Source organism: Nerophis lumbriciformis, linkage group LG04 (genome assembly GCF_033978685.3).
Source record: "Nerophis lumbriciformis linkage group LG04, RoL_Nlum_v2.1, whole genome shotgun sequence".
Lineage (NCBI taxonomy): Eukaryota > Metazoa > Chordata > Actinopteri > Syngnathiformes > Syngnathidae > Nerophis > Nerophis lumbriciformis.
In genome coordinates, this window is record NC_084551.2 from 26,404,692 (window position 1) to 26,414,957 (window position 10,266).

Genomic DNA, 10,266 nt, shown 5'->3' on the forward strand with positions numbered 1-10,266 from the left:
ACTCCAGGGTATGAGCTATTATAGTGTACTGTAAGAGTGAACGATTATTATGTTGACATTGGGAACAATTATAATATATAGTAATATAGTATATTTTTAAATGAAATTATGAAATCCAAAATACGCATATATGAAAGTCAATAAATTGCATAATTAAGTAAAACATAACATTGTGAATAAATTGAATTTATCTTCATAAATCTGGTTTCAGTAAGAGTAAGTACACCCATCTTTGTCAAACAATATAATCGACAGACTGTGGAATGAAGAAATGTCTTGTTTGAATAGACTGGAATGGATAAATTAAACATTGCCTCAGATTTTCAAGCACAATATTTGTAATGATTAAATTACATTTGAATTGTAATCCATTCTTTATTTAGATAGGAATGTATTCGCTTCATTCAATTGAAATTTCCTAAAATAAAGATCTCCATCCCAGTGACATCTTCATTGTTTTATTACAAGTCACCAGGTGGCATTATCATAAAAAAATATTGTCATGGGCGCTATTATCCAGAGGTGGGCTGGGACTCCTCTACACTCTAAAAATATTTAGACAGTATTTTGTGGACTGTCTTCACTAAGTTTACTCTCGGCATAGGAAGCACAAATCTGGTGATTTGGCCAGTCTCCTAAATTAATGTACTTTAACACAATTAAATACATATTTTTCTTCATTTTCTCAAGCTGCTGTACCGCCTCTGATGTCTTCTGGCACCTCTACATTTCAAATGTAGTTAAACGTCCTTATGCACGAATCAAATCATTTTCACAAACGGCTCCTTAGTCAGAAAGTAAGTTAATGACACACCAACTTGTAAGTTGAGTAAGTGCGTTGAACACTATGCCGTAAGCGCTTCCTGAAAACTGACAGCATCTACTACTTGTCTTCTACTGTGTATTCCCTTAGTACCTTTGTTTTTCTACCTCTCACTCATATTTTCCATCCCGTTTCTTTTTAAAGCACTGGAGGCCACTCTGATTTGAAAATATCAACCATACAGAATTTTAACAACTTTTCCGGGCACATCCTGTTTTCAGTTTTGTCTGAAAACAAAGAAAAATCTTCGAACAAAACAATGCATAAAACATTACTTACTTGCATACCATCAACACATGTAGCATACCGTGCCTCTTTAGAGACTGTGAGCTGTTGAAAAGTGAAATTTTAGGAATACAAACAAACAATGATATAATACTTTGAGAAGTGGCCCGCTGTTTGAAAGAGAAAAACTACATATTTATAACCATTACATAGTGAGGTTATACATCGCATCTAGAGAATAGTTTCTGTCAATAACGGAATACTAACAACACCATGAATATGACCAGTGATAAATATGTGTAACACTGGAGAAATGTGTTTATTTATTTTTAAATTAAGGTTGGCAAAAACACGTTAATGACAGAACATATTTATTTTACCATTTATTGTATGTATTTGTTTGAATTATTTGAAAACATTTTGTACATAGTCAGCATTTTCTTTTTTTAATCGCATGTATACTACGATAGCACAGCAATGGGGATCCCCAAAAACAAACATATCTCTTTTGTGACTTGCTCCACTTAAAAAAGGCTAAAACATGCAGATAAACAAATTAAAGTGGTAGAGATTTGATAGTTAATGAAGTTTTCGGCTCGGCCCCGCCAGGGTGGGTTGCAGCTCTGACGGGGTGCCATGACGGTGATCAAATTTAACTATTAAGAGAAAATACAGTAGAAGTCGTAACAATGTTCCCGTTGATTAACCTGCTGAAGAATTGTTACCGCAGCGAGGCAGGATTACTGCCTGAGCAAACTGGTAGAAGCAATGCAAAGCAAAGCTGCTGCCAAAAATTCATAACCAAAAAAAGAAAATACTAAATAAGAGTATATATTATGGTGTGTAACATGTTTTAGCTGGATTTATTAAATTATATTTTCATTTCATTTGGAGCTACTAATAAACATAGAGGGTTTACGTGTAATAAAACACGTGCAAACTTGCTAGTGCACGTAAAGATGATTTACTAAGTTTGTGCACAGAAGAATGCTTCCCTTAAATGAGTAAAATAAAGAGTGCAGTCCATTTAGCGTGTTTGTCTTCTCATAATTTGCATGTTTTTAACTCGCACATCTTTTTTTTCTTTGAGTTTATAGATTGCAATACCTTGAAGTTGATCGATTTACTGTTTGCTAATGATAATACAGGTACCACCTGTTTTGTATGTGTCTATTTAAAAAATAAACACATGACGTTGTTCTGACATAATACATGATACGTTTAATTTTCTTTTGACCATGCAAAGTTTCTATCTGCATCGAAACGTATCAAATCGTAATGTAAGTATTATTAGTAAATCGCATCGTAACCCCATGTATCAAGATTCACACCGGATCGCCATTTAATGTAGAGATGCACACTCCTAGTATCTAACCTTTGCAATTGTGCTGTTTTCCTCCATAGTCAATATTTTACTTACCGATTCATGTGACCCTTTCTTAAAATCACTCGCTTTTTCTTTATCCCAACAAATCTTGCTTTTTATTTTGTCTTTAATTGCTTCGCCATGTCTTTACGGTTGATAGTTCGCACTCTCCACATGGCCTACTCTGATCATTTATTGATGACGGGAGAAGAGAAGAAGACATTACCAGATGCTGCTGCCTGGCACCCTTTTTGGTTCACACACACACACGCACACACACACACCCCCACACACACACACACACATACACACACATTCTTGTATTTGTTACCTTCTTGAGACCCCCCAAAAATGCCAGCATCTTTAGGACCTCCCTTTAAAGTTAAAGTACCTCTAGATATTAAAAGTAAAAGTACCAATGATAGTCACACACACACTAGGTGTGGTGAAATGTGTCCTCTGCATTTTATCCATCCCCTTGTTCCACCCCCTGGGAGGTGAGGGGAGCAGTGGGCAGCAGCGGTGGCCACGGCCGGGAATCAATTTTGGTGATTTAACCCCCAATTCCAACCCTTGATGCTGAGTGATAAGGAAGGAGATAAAGGGTCCCATGTTTATAGTCTTTGGTATGACTCGGCCGGGGTTTGAACTCACAACCTACTGATCTCGGGGCGGACACTCTAACCACTAGGCCACTGAGTAGGTATATATATATAGATTTGTATTTACAACATTTATAATAAATGAGGTGGCGACTTGTCCAGGGTGTACCCCGCCTTCCGCCCGATTGTAGCTGAGATAGGCTCCAGCGCCCCCCACGACCCCAAAGGGAATAAGCGGTAGAAAATGGATGGATGGATGGACATACTATGCAAATACAAATATAAAAATGGTAAGGTTTCAGTTATTTTTTTTATTTTTATTTTTTTTTAATTATTTTTTATTATTTACTTCAAGTTATTACAGTATGTATCTATATAAATATGTTTTTTTTAATTAATTTTGGCAAAAGATGGCGCATTTCAATTTCTTACACACGCTTGTTATAAATAAATACTAAATATTACATATGTTGGCCAGAGGGGGAGCACTTCAAATTTTTACACACACTTGTTATTTCATCTGTTGACCAGAGGGGGAGCACTTTTAAAACCGACACAGTAAATTTGAAAAATCCTTCCTTTTTGGGACCACCCTAATTTTGATAGTTTTCACCACCAGGGGTGCAAATGAGATCACTATTTTTAGTTTTTTGTAATGTGCTTAAGGCCGATGACAAACGAGTCACGGACCACAGATGGCCCCTGTGCGGCACTTTGGGCAGAGTCTTAGTACCATAGTGTATTTGTTCATCCTATGGTCACATATGGGACACGGGTTGTCTTACGTCAGCATCGAAAGTCGTAAAATCAGCTGTTCACCTGGCGGGTTTTTTCGAGGATGAATAGGGAATTCCTTCTTTAGCTGCTGTCTTGTTTTATCATATATTGCTGCCTTTGCACCGGTCAATGTTTACTTTTGTATGCACATTAAATCAACAAAAAATCCTGACTTAGGAGCAATGCTCACAGACTCTAGTATTTGGCTCTCTATTAGATGCAATGGTTTTCCGTATTGGGACCATGATTTTGGTCCTAACTTGTTCACCGGTCCTCATATGGAAGGTACTTTTCCTTGTTGATGTCTCAAGAAGGGTAGGAATACAAGAACACACACACAAACACACACAAACAGTAACATACACAGTGTTAACGTCACCTAAGAGGGCAATAGGAAGAAGAGAAAAAAAACCTCTCAAATCTTCAGAAAGACCAGTTTGTCCCCCCGTATGTCGACACAACCAAAATGTTCCTTTTTTTGGTTTTGCAGTGTCACACATTTCCGCACCACCTCTGTTGTCAAGTGTGATTTTGTGCTGCACTTTTGCACCCACTGCCTCCATCTGCCACTCTACCTGCCTCCAGCACTATTTCACTCCCTGCTGTGGTGCTACTGACTCTGTCACACAGGAGCAGGCAGGAAAGACGCAAGCCTGGCGTGCTAGGAGGAGGTGTGTGAAATGCACAAATCCCATTTGCCTGTAGTAAACAATAAACCCACTAAGGAAGGAGGGAAAACATGGGAATGTAATTCACTTTCATAAAAATGTTGTTATCAAATTAGTTTTAGTCTCATTTATTTATTTTTATGAAATGACAAAACATTTGTGGTCTTACCTCTTATTTGTATCTGAAGTACATGCACCTATCCTTAAACAAAACATCCATCCATCCATCCATATTCTTCCGCTTATCCGAGGTCGGGTCATGGAGGCAGCAGCCTACGCAGGGAAGCCCAGACTTCCCTCTCCCCAGCCACTTCATCCAGTTCCTCCCGGGGGATCCCGAGGCGTTCCCAGGCCAGCCGGGAGACATAGTCTTCCCAACGTGTCCTGGCTCTTCCCCATGTGCCTGAAACACCTTCCTAGGGAGGCGTTCGGGTGGCATCCTAACCAGATGCCCAAACCACCTCATCTGGCTCCTCTCGATGTGAAGGAGCAGCGGATTTACTTTGAGCCCCACCCGGATGGCAGAGCTTCTCATCCTATCTCTAAAGAAGAGCCCCGCTACCCGGCGAAGGAAACTCATTTCGGCCGCTTGTACCCGTGATTTTGTCCTTTCGGTCATAACCCAAAGCTCATGACCATAGGTGAGGACAGGAACATAGATCGACCGGCAAATTGAGAGCTTTGCCTTCCGGCTCAGCTCCTTCTTCACCGCAACAGATTGATACTCAAGACGCCGCACCGATCCGCCTATTGATCTCACAATCCACTCTTCCCTCACTCGTAAAAAAGACTCCGAGGTACTTGAACTCCTCCACTTGGGGCATGGTCTCCTCCCCAACCCGGAGATGGCACTCAACCCTTTTCCGGGCGAGAACCAAGGACTCGGACTTGGAGGTGCTGATTTCCCATCCCAGTCGCTTCACACTCGGCTGCAAACCGATCCAGTGAGAGCTGAAGATCCTGGCCAGATGAAACCATCAGGACCACATCATCTGCAAAAAGCAGAGACCTAATCCTGCAGCCACCAAACCGGATCCCCTCAACGCCCTGACTGCGCCTAGAAATTCTGTCCATAAAAGTTATGAACAGCATCGGTGACAAAGGGAAAACATAAAGAAAAACATACTTGTTCTAAAAGTATGATCACCGTCTGTTTTGTCTAGAAGTCCAGTTTGGATAAATGTTGGTCCTTGGATATACAATCCTACACAGTGGCAGCCAAATGTATTCATTCATTCAGCAGAGCATTAGAATATATTTCTTGTATCTGAGTTCATGCTGACTAGCTCACAAGTGGGACAGTTTGTGTAGTTTAGTAAAGTAAAAAAAAAAAAAACAGCTTTCTCTGTGGAAAAAAAAGATGGTGTCAACAAGCACCTGCTATCATACTTGCCAACCCTCCCGGATTTTCGGGAGACTACCAAAATTCAGCGCCTCTCCCGAAAACCTCCCGGGACAAATTTTCTCCCGAAATTCAGGCGGACCTGAGTGACGTGTCGACAGCCTGTTTTCACGTCCGCTTTCCCACAATATAAACAGCGTGCCTTCCCAATCACGTTATAACTATAGAATGATCGAGGACGAGTTCTTGGTTTCTTATGTGGGTTTATTGTTAGGCAGTTTCGTTAATGTCCTCCCAGCGCGGAAACAACACACAACAACAGCAGTCACGTTTTCGTCTACCGTAAAGCAGTTAGTCTGCCGTAAACAGCAATGATGTTACACTCTTAAACAGGACAATACTGCCATCTACTGTACATGCATATGTGACAATAACATCTGGGCTTTTAGAGAGTGCAGTGCACAACTGCGCACACAACAAGGAGACGAAGCAGAATGCATCATCAGAGAGGGTGTTCAGCATGGTTAGAAAAATAGTGACAGAGAATAGAACAAGGATGGACAATTCAACCCTTAACTCAACAACGAGTAGATAAGTGTTATGTGTGTGTATATGTGTAACTAAATGAACACTGAAATTCAAGTATTTATCTTATATATATATATATATATATATATATATATATATATATATATATATATATATGTATATGTATATAATAAAATAAATAAATATATATATATATATAGCTTGAATTCACTGAAAGTCAAGTATTTCTTATATATATACGTATATATATGAACTACTTGACTTGGTGAATTCTAGCTGTAAATATACTCCTCCCCTCTTAACCACGCCCCAACCACGTAACCCCCCCCCCCCGACCACCTCCCGAAATTGGAGGTCTCAAGGTTGGCAAGTATGCCTGCTATATACACCTTTCCCCTACTTGTTAGCCCTATCCCTACATTTTGCGCATTCCCGTGAAGATAGTGGTATCCCAATGACTCTTTGCATGTAGGGGTAGTGGGCATAACGAAGGGTAGGGTTTATGCATCTAGCCCTTCAGAGTGAGGCATTTCAGCTGCTGACTCGCTCAGCTAAGACCAGAGAAAATTACACAATTTCTGCATTAATTATATAATATATTCAATGTTAGTTTGGATCGTTAGTTTGTAATGTTAGCCAGCTAGCCACACTAGCTAACGTTGGCTAAAATACAAAATAATAATACTAAAATACTAAAACTTTAAAGCTTACGAATGTGAAAACATTAACGTTACATACCTTCAAAAAATTCACAAGAGACAACAGTCGTAAATGGCGGCTTCTTCTCCGTATAGTTCTTTGTTTAAAGGCCTACTGAAACCCACTACTACCGACCACGCAGTCTGATAGTTTATATATCAATGATGAAATCTTAACATTGCAACACATGCCAATACGGCCGGGTTAGCTTACTAAAGTGCAATTTTAAATTTCGCGCAAAATATCCTGCTGAAAACGTCTCAGTATGATGACGTCAGCGAGACGTCACGGATTGTAGAGGATATTTTGGGACAGCATGGTGGCCAGCTATTAAGTCGTCTGTTTTCATTGCAAAATTCCACAGTATTCTGGACATCTGTGTTGGTGAATCATTTGCAATTTGTTCAATGAACAATGGAGACAGCAAAGAAGAAAGCTGTAGGTGGGAAGCGGTGTATTGCGGCAGGTGTTGTGCCGGATAACGCACCCCAGCCGGAGAATGCACCCCCTGACTGTTGTGCCGGATAACACAGCCGGTGTTTCATTGTTTACATTCCCGAAAGATGACAGCGAAGCTTTACCATTGGCCTGTGGAGAACTGGGACAACAGAGGCTCTTACCAGGAGGACTTTGAGTTGGATACGCAGACGCGGTACCGTGAGTACGCATGCAGCTGTGGCTTCCAAACATGTGATCGCTTGCCCGTACGTGCGTGCCGCTATGTGCATGTCACGTACGTAACTTTGGGGACTTTGGGGAAATAAATGTGCTGTATAAACTTTGGGGAGGTGAACCGTACTTTGGGCTGTGGGATTGAGTGTTTTGTGCAAGTGTTTGAGTTGTATTGGCGGGTTATATGGACGGGAGGGGGGAGGTGTTTGTTATGCGGGATTAATTTGTGGCATATTAAATATAAGCCTGGTTTTGTTGTGGCTAATAGAGTATATATATATGTCTTGTGTTCATTTACTGTTTTAGTCATTCCCAGCTGAATATCAGGTCCCACCCGCCTCTCACAGCATCTTCCCTATCTGAATCGCTGAGTCCTTCACTCTCACTTTCCTCATCCACAAATCTTTCATCCTTGCTCAAATTAATGGGGAAATCGTCGCTTTCTCGGTCCGAATCGCTCTCGCTGCTGGTGGCCATGATTGTAAACAATGTGCAGATGTGAGGAGCTCCACAACCTGTGACGTCACGCTACTCGTCTGCTACTTCCAGTACAGGCAAGGCTTTTTTTATCAGCGACCAAAAGTTGCGAACTTTATCGTCGATGTTCTCTACTAAATCCTTTCAGCAAAAATATGGCAATATCGCGAAATGATCAAGTATGACACATACAATGGATCTGCTATCCCCGTTTAAATAAGAAAATCGTATTTTCACCTGTAATAATTATGTATTTTTTTCTTTATTGTTAAAATGCTCTTGTGCTACAAAATTGTTTTCGTTGAGTGAAAATTAAAAAAAAAGTGATGCCACTGTCAAAGCATAGAGATACGTTGTTTTCCACCTTTTGGAAAACACAACAACAAATAAAATATAGTCAGTATTTCAGAATAATTCCCACCAATATACTAATATTTGTATATATTTCAATTATTGTTATCTCCATATTATTTTAGTAATGCTACCAGTAATTGTTTCTTTGACAAAAAAAGAATGAAACAGTTACAAAAAATCAGCTCTAATAAGAAGCCAGTCTTTTGAAAAGCTCTTTGAAAGGAACGGCTCCTCAAGATCCCGCACCCTTCAAAGAGCCATACGTCCCATCTCTAATTTATCTAAATAACATATCACATTTATTTAACACATGGACAAATATTAATATATATTTTATGTCATTATTATTAGTTAGTTTTTTATCATGAAAAGTGAGGCTATGCCTCACCTGCCTGCCCTGACGGCAGGTTCCTGGTATATAATACAGGTAGAACATCGATCCATCCATCCATTTTCTATCTAAGCTGCATTTGGGCGGAAGGTGGGGTACACCCTGGACAAGTCACCACCTTTTCCCAGGGCCAACACAGATAGACAGACAACATTCACACACTAGGGACCATTTAGTGTTGCCAATCAACCTATCCCCAGGGAACCCACGCAGTCACGGGGAGAACATGCAAACTCCACACAGAAAGACCACGAGCCCGGGAATCAAACCCAGGACCTTCGTACTGTGAGACACACACACTAACCCCTGGGCCACTGTACTGCCCACAGGTAGAACAATAAAATGTAAATACTGCTAGTAGTAAATTTGCCTGATTGGCTCATGATTCCCCTTGTCCAACAAGAACTATCATATCCCATTTATACAGGTTTTCTAACATTATAAACTTATTAAAAGTTGAACACAATCTGTTCCGGAAAAATTATCAACCTCCAATCTTTGACCTTTCTGACAATAGACAAAACACTTTTCCCCCCTGTTTGCCACAAAACAGGTGAATTACAACATGTCAGTGCTTTAAAGTCTGTTGTCAAGAACGACTCCTACTGCAACATATTTCACTGCAACACAGCACTTTTGTAACTACCTCCACCCAAGGTTTCAAATTGTGAAAAACAATTTTCAAACAAGTATTTTGGGGTTTTGCAGAGGCAGTTTGACACCAGGCAAGCATAAATGTGATTGAGTGTGGCTCATGCAGGGTTGAAAAAACACAGATGCCACATATAAACACAGATGCCACTACTATACTTATCTTTATGATGTGAATCGTAGTGGTGCCTCAAGCTGAAGTCTTTTATTGTTGATAAAGTCTCCAAACACATGGTATTATTTTTAAAGTCAATAGACAAGTCAATACAAAATTAAGAACCAAAATGTGATACAGCTGGACAACTATATTGGGGGCGTGCCATTAAGGCATTGCCTTTAGCGTCGTCTCTCACCTGAAAAGGAGACTATTATATATGTCTCCGTTATCCATAAGTTTATCTATAACCCATAACACGGTGACCGAAAGGATATAGTCACTCATGAACGGTCAGAGAAGCAAAAGTCGGCGGCAACACAGTATTATGGGCCACCTTGCAAGCAACATCCCATTCTCATTTGCGGATGTTTTCAACAAATCCGTGAAAGATATGTTCCCGGATTCAGAGATCGCTTGCCAGTACTCAAATGGCAGAACAAAAGCTACTCAAATAGTGAAAGGTAAGTGTATTTTTTTTTTAAGTAAGCAACAAGTGCAGTACAAATAGTAGAA